We start from the raw sequence: 16,968 nt of genomic DNA on the forward strand, positions 1-16,968 counted from the left end.
TGGAAGTGACCAGGGGTGCGTTTCCCGATAACGATGGATAGACACTCTTACGAGGGTTTTCTACGATTCATCTTAAGATCGATCGTTAGGATTTGCCGACTGTTTCCCGAACATGCTCGTAGCGTGAACGCGCGTGCATTGCTCTTACGATGCTCTTAAGGGAGCTGTCCACAATAAAAGTTCTGAAATGTCCCCTAATTTGATGGTGATGTCAGGTGACTGCACGTCATAGCTAAGCCACCGTCTGAACTTCGGATCTATACATTAATTAACATCAATACGAAAATAGAAAACCTTTGACATCTGCAAGCATTCCAATTAGCCTAGGCCATATACCACACGCATACATACTTTTGTATTATTTAACATTAGATTGTTGCCCCGTTTTTATGTTTGTTGGAAGATATGTATATTAGGCTTCAGCTAGCTTATTCCTACATCGTTTATGCGAGTTCTTTGCTAACCTACTTGTGAGAGCACGGTGTGCTGCCTGTGCAATAATGTTTTGCGGTGTCACTTAAACAGACGTTTGAATAAAGAGGTTGATAAGAAAATGAGGAAATGTGTAGGCTTAAATAACATAGCCTAGCCTATAAGCTTAGATGTTGACGCAGAACAGACTATAGTCACATATTCCTTTCTCTGTTTTTACCTCATAAGCCTAATAAAAAAATAAAAAAATAAAAGGCTACACTAAAAGATAGCCTAATGGCAAACTTTTCTGGCAACGTCTCCTCTCATAACTTGTAGGCTTGTCCGGTTTTAATAACATTATGTCCATTGAATGAATGCTATTTTGCACGCTAAAATCTGAATCATCACAAGTAAATTTACAATAAAGAATGGTAACGTAAGTGGGATCATTTTATTCTTAGTTGTAATCCCCCTGCATATCCTGCTGGTGACTCCACTGAGGCATAGCGTTACGACGCTCTTAAGCAGTAACGAGAACTCTGGATCACTCGTAGATCTACGAGTGTTTTCACGATGCTCTTAAGCTACGATGGTTTCGGGAAACAGTCGGCAAATCTTAAGACGGTCGTAAGAGGGACTTTACGATCATCGTAGGCTTACGATGCTTTCGAGAAACGCACCCCAGGTCAGGATGACTCCACGTGTTTACTGTTTTATGCTAGCCGTTAACGGTCGGCTAACAAGGTAGCCACTAGCCCCGCACAAACCCAGCCTAGGTTTATGGCTTAGAATACTAATAGTTCGATTATTATCTGAAAAGTGTAATGTTTAAACGTAGGTATGGCCAGTCTGTTTGACCAAATTGTCCTTGTGTGTCATGAACAATTTGCATTGGTACAGACACAAGTTCGTCCAGAAACATTTGAATTATTTTAATGTTCGTGTAGCAAACTACATCTTGCCTAGTCTCTGATAACGTTACACAACCATTAGACTTTTCATTATTTTTGTATGAGGTGCTCAGCATTATTGTAGGCTATTGGCTCTCATTTGACTTATATATCAGTTAAAAGAGTAAAGCAAATTGCAGTTTGCCATTGAAAAGCTTTGTTGACAACCAAATATTTGGTAATTAAATAATTATAAGTTTTTCATGATCATGGGAGAGGCTGCCTACTTTAAATGTTTGAGTGATTTGTTAATCACAAACAGGCCTCAATGTAATTAAATGTTTTATTCATAGTTCTAAAATGATTCAGTAAACTAATACTATTATAGTTTTACATGGTGTAAATTTGTTGAGTTTGATATGCTTTCTTTCTCCACAGATGTGGCAGTGCAGAATGCAGAAGCATTCTTACAGACGCATCAGGTTAGCTCATGGTTACTTTGGTTGTAGACACCCATACCTATGTGCATATTCTCATTAAAAGCATGGAATGCTCTTCATAGTCACTTAAGCAGATATCATGCCAACAAAACGGTCCAAAAACCTGTTAGTCTGACTACATTAACCTGTCGTTTGAGTCACAAAAATGTACATTGCATGTTTAAGGGCTGTTTTTAAAGGAATGTTATTTGTATTCACAATTTGTTTGAATTTGAGAACACACTTAACTATTGTATTCAAGACATACCATGACACAGATCAATATTTTCTGTATGCTAATTGTTATTTTTTCTAGGTTGTTTTGTACATTCTTTCTGTCTCCTCTACCCTCGTATGATTCAAGATATGTGCAGAATTTCACACGCGTTGTGCAACTGAAGTCCAAGTTTATGCCAGAACTTGACATCATCTGCTCCAGGCTGTCTGCTGAGTGCCATAGGAAGGGAGGAGAAACAGGACATAAGATTAAGGAGATCATGGCTGCCATTGATTGGGTTAGTGAGAAGTAGTTTTGTGCCTCCCACTTTGAAAACCAATATTAGGCCATGAGCTACAGGCCGTACCATGCACCTGCCAACTAAAAATCAATGTGTTACAAAAAATCCAATCCAAGTTAACGTTGGGGGGGGTTGCACAGAAAGGCATTGTAAACATTAAGATGCTTAATTTGTAAGTGTAAGTAAAGTAGTGTTCAGTTATATTTCCCTGTTTTGCAGAATCCTATCATTGGCTCGTTGAGAGTTTGCCACCTGAAAGCACTTGTTGTGTACTTGAAGACCCAGATAAACTCATAAAGGAATACCTGGTAAGTGCAAATGAATATCCAAAAAACAGTGTAACTTCGGCGAAAATTGACCTCAGACTTCTTTTCTGCATGAAAACACATAAAATAAGCTGTGGAGATGGACAGTATTTTTCACTGATGAAGCACTACAGAGCTTGCATCGGTGTATACTATATTGCCAAAAGTATAGTGATGTCAATAGACATCCTATTCTTAATTCATAGGGTTTAATATGATGTTGGTCCACCCTTTGCAGCTATAGCAACTTCAAGTCTTCTGAGAAGGCTTTCTACAAGGTTTAGGAGTGTGTTTATGGGCATTTTTGACCATTCTTCCAGAAGCGCATTGGTGATGTTGCGCATTGGTGAGGTTACACATTGATGTTGGACGAGGAGACGGGCTCTCAGTCTCTGCTCTAATTCATCCCAAAGGTGTTTTATTGGGTTGAGGTCAGGACTGTGCAGGCCAGTCAACACTAAACTCTGTCATCCATGTCTTTGCGGATCTTGCTTTGTGCACTGGTGCACAGTCATGTTGGAACAGAAAGGGGCCATCCCCAAAACTGTTCCCACAAAGTTGGGAGCATGGAATTGTCCAAAATCTCTTTCTGTTCTAACATGACTGCATCAGTGTGCAAAACAAGGTCCATAAAGACATGGATGATAGAATTTGGTGTGGATGAACTTAACCGGCCTGCACAGAGTCCTGACCTCAACCATGACTTACGAAATTAAAATAGCCCCTCATCATCACATACATCTTCACCATACCTAGAGATTGGCATGGTGTTTTTTTCAGTTATTAGCTGGTTTGATGCTCATTGAGCTCAATGCAAATCAAACCAGCTAATAGGCTAACTGAAAAAAAAAAACATAATACCAGCCTCTAGGTATGGTGAAGGGTATGTGATTTGGGGCTATTTTAATTCCAAAGGCTGAGGAGACTTTATCAGAATGCTTAGTATCCTGGATCCATGAAATAAGTGGCTTTTAAAAATAGAAATCTTCCTGCCTCTATGGGAATTTAACATAGGGGTGCAAATACTTATGACTCCTGTATTTTAAGGAAGAACATTTATTTATTTACGATACATTACATTCACAAAGACAATTGGTGTCCTTTTTTTACTAAAGGCATTAAGATCAATTAAAAAAAATATGCTTTAGTCAACTTTAGCATGGGTTCAAATACTTATTATCTTTGCTGTATATGTTCTATTTTCTGACACAATGTGATAATTATTCTTTGTATCATAATGTGATACTGACCCTTTTTATATTGCATCCTTGATTTAGAGCTGCCAGATGGTGTCATCACTGAAAGCAGTCATAAACAACATGGCAGATTCATCCATTTCCTCCAGCCAAAGCGACTCACCACGCACTACCAGTGACACTGGCAGTGAAGACATGGAATTATGACTGAGGGACCTTAAACCGATCCCTCATTAGCATTGGTATTAGATTAACAAGAAATGTTATTTATTTTAGCTTTTGTTTGTTATTTTAGCTTTTGTGAATTGTTAGCCAGCTGGAAACCAGTATTTTTGATAATGTATTTGTTTGCCCTTTTTTTTCCATTTAAGGCGCCTAGTTTTAAAGAATATTGTGAATGCACTCATTAATATATAATAAATACTGGATTAAGATATGCTCATAAATACTGGATTAAGAGTATTTTTGGTATGTTTTAAGTGTGCTCCAAGTGTTAATAAAAACATGTTGAAAAAGAACGAGGTTGTATTGTAGCATTATTCTGAGACAACAGAAATACACTAATGTTTATGCTAATTTGCAGATTTAATGACATTTTAAATGTACTTAAACTGAAATATGATTTAAGTATAATAAATATACTTTTAGTTGTTCCATTTTAACACAAAATAGTGCATTTAATTTATAATTAAGCTGTATTTAAGAATATCTTTAAGTATGCTAATTTGCAGATCTAATGACATTTTAAATGTACTTAAACTGAGATATGATTTAAGTATGATAAATATACTTTTAGTTGTTCCATTTTAACACAAAATAGTGCATTTAATGTATAATTAAGATGTCTTAAAGAATATCTTTAAGTGCACTTAATACACTAATAGTTGTTCCAAAATAACACAATTAAGTATGTTCTTCTATAGCATGCTAAAAGTACAATAAGTATATGGCAAGAAAATACTACTTAAGTATACTTTTTTTTTACCTGGGTAGCCTTCAATTCAACCTGAAATACTCGAAAGGCAACCTTAGATTAATTCATGAATTCATTACGGTTACAAGACCGCATTTCCGTGAATAGGCTATTATTGTCAACGTCAAGGCGAAGACGAAAGAGATGGACAAGATGGACATTTTGGCAACATTTACAATACTTAGAAATGTGTAGGCTATTTTAAAACGGAGGCATGTTCATTTTAACGGCGACGCTGGGTAGCCAGCACTTGTTATCACAGATTTTGTCCCCACCACTTTTGACGACTGAAAATAAAATGTATTTAACAGAAATCTCTTTAATACATGCCTATGCTTGTCACTTTACTTATAACCGTAGGCTACATGCATGGAGAAGATCGCGCATTTTGTAACATTGTAACAATGGATGGTCAGATATGCGATAGGGCAGTGAGGGTAATTCATTGTAACCATCGACTAGCAGGCCTAGCTCTGCAAAATAAGTTTCTAGCAACGTATGTATCGTATGCATGTTCATGTTGATTCAGAGATAGGCATAGACTACCATAGGCTGCTGGGCGTCAAGCTATATGACAGCATGTTATCATGTGGTGAATTAATAACTAACGTCAGTTTAACATGTCAGAACTTTTGATCGGCGTTTCAAGTACATCTGCCGAATAAAGCCTGTTAAAGTTCACATCCAACTGTGGCGCAAGTGGTTGAAGCATAGGAGTCGTACGCCAGCGACCGGAGTTCGAAACCCAGTCGAGGCACCTCTCCGGAAATCATCAAAACAAACTGCATCGATTTATTAAAAAAAATGAAAGACTTTCTGTTTTGAGATTCATTTTATGTTTGCGATGTCTGCTGAAAAGAAAAGTTAATATGTTAATTCGTGGTTCAGCGCGCACTCACACACATTTTTACATTGACATAGTGTCGGGCTCAAGTGTCGTCCTCAGTGCCGCATATAGGCTATAATGTAGTGAACTGGTTAGACGAGTGTGGGGGAGGGGGAATGATCGCACAAGACAATTGCTCTTTATGAAATGAATCTCACAGGCGGCTGTCGATTTTTAAATGTAGCCTACTACACCACTTGCGAAATCGGACGTGGCACATAGCCTAATTATTAGGCTAGGCCTACTGCATAGCAAATCCATAGACTTTGTTATATCCTTGGCGGAGATAATAATTAGGCCTATCAAATTAAAAGCACACTACGACAGGTATACTTGTGTGATCACGCAACACAAGAGAGCATTTAGCGATGGGACAGTTGTGAATGAGTGCTTAACACCCTGGAGTCTAAATATCCCCGGGGGATTTGAAAAACTGTTCCAAACACACATCTCAATCTCTGCTTTTATCATATTATAGAAACACCATTAGAAGCCTTTAATCAACTCGTTTTCAAATATATAACCTATGTTTTAAGAGAATATGGCAATGATAATGGCACTTTCTAAAAACAATAAATTCTTAGGATTTGTCCTCTCACCTGCAGCAGGCCCATTCAAAAGCCCATCCACCTAATTTGCATTTGAAAGAGCCAATCACTAAAGTGACACATTTAGTCTAGCCTACTTTATGAGTTTTTTTTGACCCCTCTAATAAATTGCCTATAGTCCTACTACGATAATGGAGGAAGGGCTGCCTAACTGTTCCCCCTAAGAGTTTTTTCATAAGATAAAATGTTTACTCTATTTAAGTTTAGGATTTGGTAGACAAAACAACCTCGGAAAAGTTCTTCAGATAAACAATGTTTTATTGATTAAAGGAAAGAAAATGTATCGCCAGGGTTTCGGGGCTTGCGAAGGCATTCGTTGATCTTATCGATGCAGTCCTTGCGGCCACTTCTCCCCATCGTAGGAAACTTTCTGCTTAGTGTTGACAACACAAAGGTCTTGATGTTGTGTGGCAGTGCTTGCTTGCCCTTCGATCCATCCCAGTTGGTGGTTTTGCACCAGGCTCTGTAGTGCTCCTTTGTGGTGATGGCTCTGAAGAGCAGGCATCCGTATCTACCAACGTTGCCGCGACTCTGTTGGTGAATTCGAGCATGTTGTTCTGGGCCAACAGCAAGCAAAGTCACGTCATCGTGCTGAGAAGGAACTTGAATGCTGTTGTCGAATGTGGCAGAGAATACAGAAGAAGACTTTAACTATTACTTATATATTCTTATGACGAAACGCGAAGAAAAAATACGAGGACTGACCATCTCGCCTCTCCGCGTTTCCCCCAATAGGCCTACCATGGCGACAAAGAAATAAATATGATTTGACATTTTAATGTTTGTAGCGCGCCAGTTTACCCAGTGTGTGTGCATTGAGTAGTTCCTTAAAATACGGAACAAAGAGCGTCCCGTAGGCTATCTGTTCAATACAGAAGAAGACTTTAACTATTACTTATATATTTCTTATAACGAAACGCGAAGAAAAAATACGAGGACTGACCATCTCGCCTCTCCGCGTTTCCCCCAATATCATGGCGACAAAGAGAAATAAATATGATTTGACATTTTAATGTTTGTAGCGCGCCAGTTTACCCAGTGTGTGTGAATTGAGTAGTTCCTTAAAATACGGAACAAAGAGCGTCCCGTAGGCTATCTGTTTAATACAGAAGAAGACTTTAACTATTACTTATATATTTCTTATAACGAAACGCGAAGAACAAATACGAGGACTGACCATCTCGCCTCTCCGCGTTTCCCCCAATATCATGGCGACAAAGAGAAATAAATATGATTTGACATTTTAATGTTTGTAGCGCGCCAGTTTACCCAGTGTGTGTGCATTGAGTAGTTCCTTAAAATAGCCTACGGAACAAAGAGCGTCCCGTAGGCTATCTGTTTAATACGGAAGAAGACTTTAACTATTACTTATATATTTCTTATAACGCTGGCTGTAGGCGATTTCTATAACCATTTTCATTCATTTCAACAATGGTTCATTGAAGTGTCGTTTGAATAATTTCGCCAGTCATTACCTTCATTTTAAAGGAGTCATAGAACGCATTTTTTGACCATTACAAATTGATCTTTGAGCCTAAATAATGTCATATGTAAATTTGTGGGGCTGGAAACGCTCCAGGAGCACTGCTAGATCGCCTAATACAAGGTCATAAATAAGCCTTGCAATGAAACAGTTTGTTTTTCCCGCCCACTCAGCAAGTTCATGAATATTCAAATGAGATGCGCGCTGATTGGTCTATTGGCCGATATGTCCTGAAAGTTGATTGGCTCAATCCACCGGTCTGAAGCTAGAGCAAAGTGAAACTACGTTTACTGCTGGTAAATAAAGCCAAAGTCTTTGATAAAGCTATCAACAATAGATTTAAATAAGGAATACAGCCGTACATGTATAAACCGAGTCAGAAGAAGTGCAGCAGATTCCCCAACAGAATGAATGTGTTAGATTGGTAAGTTTTATCAGTACATTTCTTAGTATAGTAACTCTCCAAAGTTAGCTGTAATAACGCTAGCATTACAACGTCTCTAACATAGACCACATATCTAGATACTAGCATCGTAAGAGCAGTTTAACAAGAATTATTAATCGAAGGTATGCAAATGAGAGGGGGTGTATCTAAAGGGGGATGGGCGCCTATTACGTGTTATCTGAGCTCTGTTCAGATTGGAGCATTTCAACACGGCTGTTTCTATTTCCCAATTTGCATACGAAAGCAGGCGGGGGACGCGGTAAAGTCTTTGGTGTTGTCCTTTGGACACTGATCGCAGCCTAAATTCAACAGGAACAAGGTGAATGTGGTTTTGAATTCTAGGACTCCTTTAATGATTCAATGAGATTAAGGAGTCGACTATTGACGGATATGCGGTCTTCATCATTAAATGCAGTTGAAACTTTCTGCCACCTGGTGGTTGTTTGGGTACATTGCCTTAGCCTCGAAAAAAATCGGCTTGACGCACTGCGGGATCTCTTCGGGAGTCCCGCGGGAGAAGGTGCATTCTCAACCCGTACCCACTGTAGGGCCATTGTCTTGGTAGATTCACGACGAGATTAACATTATACTGCAACAACCCGCAACAGTTTTGTCTCGTCGCAGATCTTTGGGCATTATGTTTTTGACCTGAGAAGCTACCGTAGTCCGTATAGGCTGCGATATAATCCCTAACCGCTAGATGGGAGAATTTCACAATGAAATGTCCTCAAGCTTACACAATGTCCCTTTAAGAAAAACTGTAACTCAAGGGAATTGTACTCAACTGATAGAACTACAGAAAATCATCCTGTTTTTCAATGTCATGGGACAACAAACTTTCTATTGGAATGGCCATGTGTGCAGGCATATATGCGGGCACTGCACTAGTATTGTCTACTTCTATGAAAGTCTGATGTCTGCTGAAATCTGTATATTCACTGAATGTGTAAATGTGTTCAACATAATATCCAGAAACAGTGTTGTTATTGTCGTGTCAGGTGGTTGGACTGCTGCCGTCTTTATCACTCTGCTGCTCTTGTTGACTTTGCTGATAGGGATGATTATCCTGTTCAAAACAGGTAAAGGATTTATGTTAATTTTTTGTGATAATACTGGGTAATGAATGACACATACAGCTCTGGAAAAAAATAAGAGATGTCTTCCTATGATTGCTGAGTGAAAAATGAATTTGTTGACAGTCATTTGTAGTCAAGTTTGCATTGTAGTCTCCTAATTTTGAATATGACCCTTAACTCACTCAGCAACCGTAGGATGACATAAAGAAAATGTGCAGTGGTCTCTTAATTGTTTCCAGAGCTGTACAGTATATTTATACATAGTATGTCCTGAGAAAGTGAATAAGATACATGCCCCAGTGTCCCTTTTACTGAACTAGATCTTCAATCCTCCAGGTTTAATCAGGTTCAAGCATTCTGTCACTTTACCACCACCATTTGAGCGTTTTTGTGCCCCATGGGACAAGAGTGTTCAGAATGGTAAAGAACTTCACGGGATCAGTGGAAACAATTCTAACAATTATTATAAATATAGTTTTACATTAAATTATGAATAATGATTAATTTATATGTTTGCTCCTCCACTTGTTTTGGCTGAAGATGGCGAGAGCCCTGCATGCATTGGTGCAGGTACTGTTGATGTTGTTCTGTTCTTGTTTGTGTCTTTGTTATAACTCAAACTTGGACTGCGCGGTTAAAAGATGTCACAGATCTAATCATTTCATTGTTACTTTTTTCTTTCAGAGGAGTCTTTACTGCCTGAAGGTATTTCATCTTACTACACTGGAAATAACTTGCCTGCTTCACCTTACCGTCCTTAGAGCATATCTTGCATGGAGTCCACCGAATATTGCAACAACATTCACTGCATCACTCTTCTGATTTTAAAAGGTAACATGGAAGTGAAGCATGAAACAAGCAAGCAGACAATGAAACAAGCAGACAAAACAACAAACACAGAAGTGACAGGTAGTACTGACCAAGTTTATTTAACATATGTACTACAGTGTTGATCAAATGTTTACATGTTTCTCTCTCATACCCAGCAATGGCAGAGAAAGACACAAACACAATAGATGTCATCCTTCTGACACCAGGTGCATAATTCACCCTCTTGAGCATATCATATGTATCACAGTTAAAACTTTCATTGAATTTGAAAAGCAAATGTTGTTTTTGTGTTTTAGAATGGGACTTATTGAAATCTCATACAGGTAATTTCTTGACTAGAAACAATTAATCATTTGAGTTCAATTATATTGAGAATGTGTCTTGTCTATAAGTATCACTGCGTTACTTGTTTCAGTTAAGAGCATCAGTATGGACACCAACACTATCCCTCCCTTTCTGGAGGTGAACGATTTGGGGAAAAACAAAGAAGTAATGTGTCCTGATCCTCTGAAAGCCCAGGCCCATGTGAACAGGTCACACCATGTTCTGTGCGTGGAGAGATTCAGCTCAGGACAGCACTGCTGGGGAGTGAGGACTTGGACCGAAGGATTGATGTGGAATGATCACATCAGTGACAAGCAGTCATGGTATGTGGGGGTGTGCAGTGCCACAGCAGAGCGCTCTAAAAGAGTCCCTTTAACCCCACAGAACGGCTTCTGGGTTCTTCAGTATGAGAAAGGAATCGGACTCTTTGCCAACACTGACCCTCCAACTCCAGTGCAGGTGTCAACAATGTTTAACAAGCTGGGGGTGTTTCTGGACTGTGACAAACACACTCTCTCCTTCTATAATGTCAACACTAAATCACACCTGTGCACCTTTGAGAATGTGAGAGCTGCCAATGCTGAGACTGAATCACACCAGTGCACCTCTAAGAATGTGAGACCTCCCAACAGCCTGATTCCTCTGATCAGTCCTGGAGTCAGAGACTCTTTGGTCATGAGAATACGCAGAGATGTTGAGGAGAAAAAAGAGAAAGGTGAATAGAAGAGCAAAGCAAAGTAATGAGGACAAGGAGGAGCAAGAGGAGTACAAGGAGGGGAAAAGGAACAGAAAAAAGAGGAAAGAGAATTACTGATGACATCAGTGCTGCTATAGTGGACCATGCAATCAACCATAGAATGACCCTGCGGGAAGCTGGTCAACGGGCTCAGCCTAACTTGAGCCGAAATGTTAGTTTCAATAGGGCTTCTTTGGTCTCCAAATGGTTTACAGATCACCCACTCTTCATTGTACTCAACCTCCACTAATACTCTCCAGTCTTGAATCCAACTGAAGAGTTCTTCTCTGCCTGGTGCTGGGAGGTCTGTGACGGTCACCCCCATCAATGCATCAGTATGTAGTTGCCACATTGTGTGCTTAGTAGATGATGGCTTGTGTGCTGTTTGATACGAAAACACAATTTTTATGAAGGTGTGAAGAGTTAATCAAGCTGTGTTCGCTTTTGCAAGAGAACTACGATGTTTTGATCATTTGGTGAATAGTTTTCTTATTTGAGTTTTGAAAAAATAGCCAATAGTTAAAAAAAATGTGCTTAAGCAATCAGAAAGAACTGTAATCAGGAGAAAGAGGACAAGTAGCCAAAGGCAACATTGGGTGCCATCAGACAATCCAGAACCAGATCTCAGTGTACCTTATCACCCCATCCTACATAAATGTATCATCTGATTGATTACTTCGGCCTGTCACCAGAAAGTGAGCCTCATGGTTGAATGTTTTATGTGAAAATGTAACTGTATTCATGTCTGGTCGTTAATTGATCATGTTAGGGCAGCAGACTGAATGCATTTTCATTGCAATCTGAAGTATCTGCCACAGCTGTATAATCCAACCGGTCCTATTGTAAGCTCTGCCATGACCAGGGTTGGTGGAGGCAGATGTCATCTTGGACTATCAGGGGTACGAAGTTGGCTGGAGGCAAATGTCATCACATAAAAGAGTGTCTGCTTCCTCCTTCATCCTCTTCCTCTTACCCTCTGTTTTTTTCTCTCCTTCATGACTGATCCCTCCTATTCATCTCAGGTTTGAGTTGATGCCATTTTCAGTCTCATGCATGCAGTTTTAAAAGGTTTATGCGATGCATTTGATTTGTTGGTATCAAATTGGTTTCAATTAGTTTATTCAATTGTTTTTATTTACTGTAACTATTACCTGACGCAAAAAAAAGAACATTTAGGTTTTTAACTTTAAAATTTAAGTTGCCCATTAGTCATGTTAATAATAAGCTGTGCATTCATTATTCATTTATCTGACTCACTCCTGACATCTAACAGTTGGCCTATGCTGCTTGGTAGTCCTATAGATAATTTCAGTCCCGTAACATTCAGACACGTATTGCTAGAGCATTCAATTATTTCTTCTAAATAAACTTTCAGCACGCATACAATGTTGCCAATGCTTCATGTTAAGAACCTAATTACACATTTGATGTTGATGTTGTGTTCAGCTCTTGTCATCCCTGTAGAAGCATGCCTGGTTGCTAGCACTAATAGCGCTTTGGATGAATAGGTACAAACTGGGTACGTTCGGAATGCTTTGTGCACATGCTTTGTGTAAAATTTGAATAAAGAGTTTCCCTGTTGGGCATAAACAAGATATTAAATGTCTGAGTAAACCTGAAAGGAGCAGAATATAGCAGAACATGTTATATGCACAACACAACTGATGATCCAACCTGACTTGTCATATTTGCATGTTTAAAACCGTGTTAAATAAACTCTAAAAAGCAGATAAAATGGTAGCAGAGAAATTCCCAAAAGAGGTCTAGCCCAGTCATCATTGGCCCCCGAATTCGTGTTGTGTGTGTGTGTGTGTGTGTGTGTGCGCGTGTGTGTGTACTGTATGTGCGCACGTCTCTGTGTGTGTGTGTTTGTGTGTGTGTATGTGTGCGCGCGCGCGCGTGCGTACATGTCTCTGTGTGCGTGCGTGTGTGGGTGCATGTGTGCATAGAGCTCCAGTGGGGTCATTCTCCAGGAGTGCCTCTCATTTGGTGTTTTATACACCCTCCCTTCCTTCTTCGATCCTCGTCCTCACTGATCTAAATAGAGAATGACAATGGGATAGTCTATCCAGTATTAGTTGTAGATCAGTGGGAACGCCCCTCGAGGATCGAGGAGATTATTTGAGAGCTACCGTAGGAGTGCATGGATGTGTCCTCCTCACTCTGGCATAGAGGCCTCGGTCTGGCTGAGTGGAATCCTGCATGGAGCAGAGGATGGAGGCAGAGGCGGACTCACCTGCACCTGAAGCAGTCTGCACACAGAGACACAGAGAGGTACATCAGTGTGATGGAACTCTACCCACACAGCACATGATACCACTTTAGCACACATTAGTGCATCAACCTACTGCTAGAGGTCATCATCACCTTATTAGCACCGGCGTCATAATCAACTATGGTGGGCTGCAGAGTGCTGTAGAGGGTGGATGATGGACCCAGGGCTGGAGTTGTAGCCTGCAGCACACACACATTCAGAAAACAAGACACATGGCCACGTTTTGGGTTTATTGAGTTATACAGTGAACAATTCAACATTAAAAATATACTGTATGATGATAATGTTTTATTGTTTGATCTTGAAGTTGGAATTTCAAGATCAAATGTATCTGCTCAGTGTTCACAATATCATATCTTCATATGTTTGGTTGTGAGCAGAATGGAAACAGCTTGGTTTCCATGACTTCAGCATCTTCTGCTTGTGATAGGACTGCACCTGTAACTACACGAATATCATCATGATGAGTTATCATGCCATAGCTTTGGTGGTGTTGATGTGGTGTTGATTTTACAAATTGGACAGTTTTCATAATACCCATTAAACCATAAAGCATACGTAATCATTGCAAACACCCGGTGACAGATGAGTTTAGCAAAACATATGTATTTCATTTTAATTCTCAACTTTTAGAGGGGCAGCACTGGCCGGGGGCCCCCAGAGAGCCCCCAATAATATTATGTATTATATGCGGGGCCCAGAATGATTGTCTGGCATATGGCCCAGATGTTCTAGCACTTTTTAACCCTTGTGACCGGTACCTGTTGAATTTATTCTTATTTTCCAGACAAGCAGAATACTCCCAGTGGAACAGATACAACCAAACAGGAACAAAGGAATACTCTTAATGGTGGGAGTCACATTCAGCTCTGTAGGGACAAAGAAACGTAATATCATACATATCACAGAATATATATATATATATATATATATATATATATATATATATCCACACACACACACACACACAGAACATATAGAGGGATAGAACCTCAGTAAATACATGTATAGGGGAGCGCCGGGTCGATTGAGACATGGGGCAATTGATACACATCGATTTCCTCGAAAACCATGCAAGCTTGAGCCGTCAGATTTTGACACTACGTCCAGCACATAACACCTACCAAATCCTGGCAAAGCTCGTGAAATTACGTCACGCCATTCAAAAGTTATTAGCGGGAACCGGTTTTCGTCTACGGTAAGTAAAATCTTACATGCGGTAGTTTTTTTGTGATCAAAAGTTGTATTTTGTGTGCCATGCAATAATAATATGATCAAACAACAGATAAATTCATACTTAAACAGGCCCTAAAGTATGCAATGTCATCGTTTTGAAGTTTAGAGGCAAAACAGGTTCGATTGGTACAGCTGTTTAAATGTCCCTAACGCTAACCCGGAAGTGGCCACATTACACGATCAATATCTGTATAAATCACCGAATTAATAACTGTTTTGCAATGAACAGCAACTGATTTGAGTTAACAACAACTTATTTGAATGAACAACATATATTTTGAATGAACAAAACATGTTTATAGCAGGGGCTTGGAATCAACTGATGTTTTCTACAGTGCGCGGCTGCTTCACGGATTTTCCTTCGACCGCTTTCTGTTCCCTCATTGGTCCAGAGAAGTGACGTCTTTACAATAGAGCTAGAAAAAGCTGTTTCAATTCATTAAATTCTATTTTAAAAAGTGTGTGACTAAAGTTCATAAATTGAATACAGCATCAGCCACACTCATCCAGAGTAAAGAGCTGAACTTCTGTCTCTCCAGCACTGATCTCTCCTCTGTAGAGTCCATTGTCATTCTTCTGCAGGTTCTTCAACTCCAGAGAGAAGGTCTCCTTATTAAACTCCACTCTGCCTTCATGGGTGAATAGGAGTGTATTTGTGTGGTAGGAATTTCAACATTTTTTGTTGGCCAAAGTACCACTGTATGATATCTATACTCTCCTCCAGCTGCTGGTGCTGCTGGAACTCCAGAATGACAGATCCTCCAGTTTGGCTGAACACGGTGGTCGGCGACCCAGCTGTGAAAAGACAAGAGTTCTACAGTGTATCTTATATCTTACTCAATTTAACTAGGGTCTAGTTCAAGTATGTCTTTCTAAAAAAAATAAACAAGCTACAGTGCTTTGTCACACTAAAATGTTTCAGATAATCAAATATTAGACAAACATAATCCGAGTAAATACCATTTTTAAATGATGATTTCATTTATTGAAGGAAAAAAGCTATCAGACCCTATGTTAACAAATTATTGCCCCCAAAGTCACTAAATTAAACAATTTACCAACTGGGTTCAACATCACTAGACAACTCTCATGTATTTTCACGGCCAACCTTGTTGAATCTAAGCATCAATGTGAAGTTGCCTAAAAGGTCTTAAAAAGCAGCACATGAGGCTGTGATCTGAAGAAATTCAAGAAGAAGATGAATTATACAAGTCATTGACGTATACACTCTTAAAAAAGGGGGGTTCTTGAGGTGCTATTGTATATACTAAAACAAATGCCAGGGAAAGTAGGAAAGCCAGGCAAGCTGTTAAGATAGGCATTCCACAAAAACAAGCATCTGATCTATACAAGCAGTGGAAAGAAAATCCAACTTTATCATCCAGGATCCCTCCCACCGCCTCCAGGCAAGCTGTTAAGATCATAGGCATTCCACAAAAACAGGCATCTGATCTATACAAGCAGTGGAAAGAAAATCCAACTTTATCATCCCAGATCCCTCCCACCCCCTCCACCAAAGCTTTGAGCTATTACCATCAAGAAGAAGTTTCGGAGTGGCTAAAAATTCATTATACAAATCATTAATTCTCAGTGCAATACATAAAAAAAACTCATGTAACTGACACACTATAATACCAAAATAAAATGTTCTAACATATCTAACATTTCTAGCATATTAGATAATAAAGCTTTTTGAATTTTGATTTGTTGAATCTTCTGTCTTGCACTGCAGGTGAAACAAACACTTTTATCCCCAAAAATCTTTAAATAAGCAGATTAGTTATTCAGTGAATTAAGGATTTACAGATGCAAACAAGGGCAGGCTACAAAAAACCCCTAGTAAACCAAAATCTTGAAATTGACCAGTAGCTTACAATGGGAAACATGTTTTGATGTACAGTAGTGTCCTGCCTCAAACAGTAACTATCCATTCATATCCATCCATTGATTGTACTGTACGCTCCTTATTCAATAGCTAGGCCTATTCACTCTACTAGTTAGTTCTTTGCCAATTGATTTTCATACACGATACAGTCTTTATACAGTTTGTAGAAATATTTTGGGTATCAAACATTTGCATGAGTGTGACAGTATTTTTGATCTATCCACATGTCATAGATTTACCATTATATTGCCCATGTCTTTTTAATTCATTTTTTTCTTCATTTTTTAAAAATGTGAAGTGCCTTTTTTTCCACTTGAGCCCCTGCTCTTCAAAATGCCTGTGCAATGTGCACATCCCTGCATATGAACCATTCTTTATTCAGGGGGACTTTTCAGCAATGCCCTGCCT

General features: G+C 39.3%; 1 long non-coding RNA gene across 1 annotated transcript; it reads left to right on the forward strand.

The window, feature by feature from the left end:
• Positions 1–2,131: 2,131 nt before the first annotated feature.
• Positions 2,132–4,012, forward strand: LOC134100712 (uncharacterized). Its single transcript, XR_009941304.1, has 3 exons — positions 2,132–2,298; positions 2,521–2,609; positions 3,884–4,012. It is a non-coding gene; the product is annotated as an uncharacterized LOC134100712 (long non-coding RNA).
• The last annotated feature ends 12,956 nt before the right edge of the window (positions 4,013–16,968 follow it).

This window comes from Sardina pilchardus, chromosome 2 (assembly GCF_963854185.1).
Source record: "Sardina pilchardus chromosome 2, fSarPil1.1, whole genome shotgun sequence".
Classification (NCBI taxonomy): Eukaryota; Metazoa; Chordata; class Actinopteri; order Clupeiformes; family Clupeidae; genus Sardina; species Sardina pilchardus.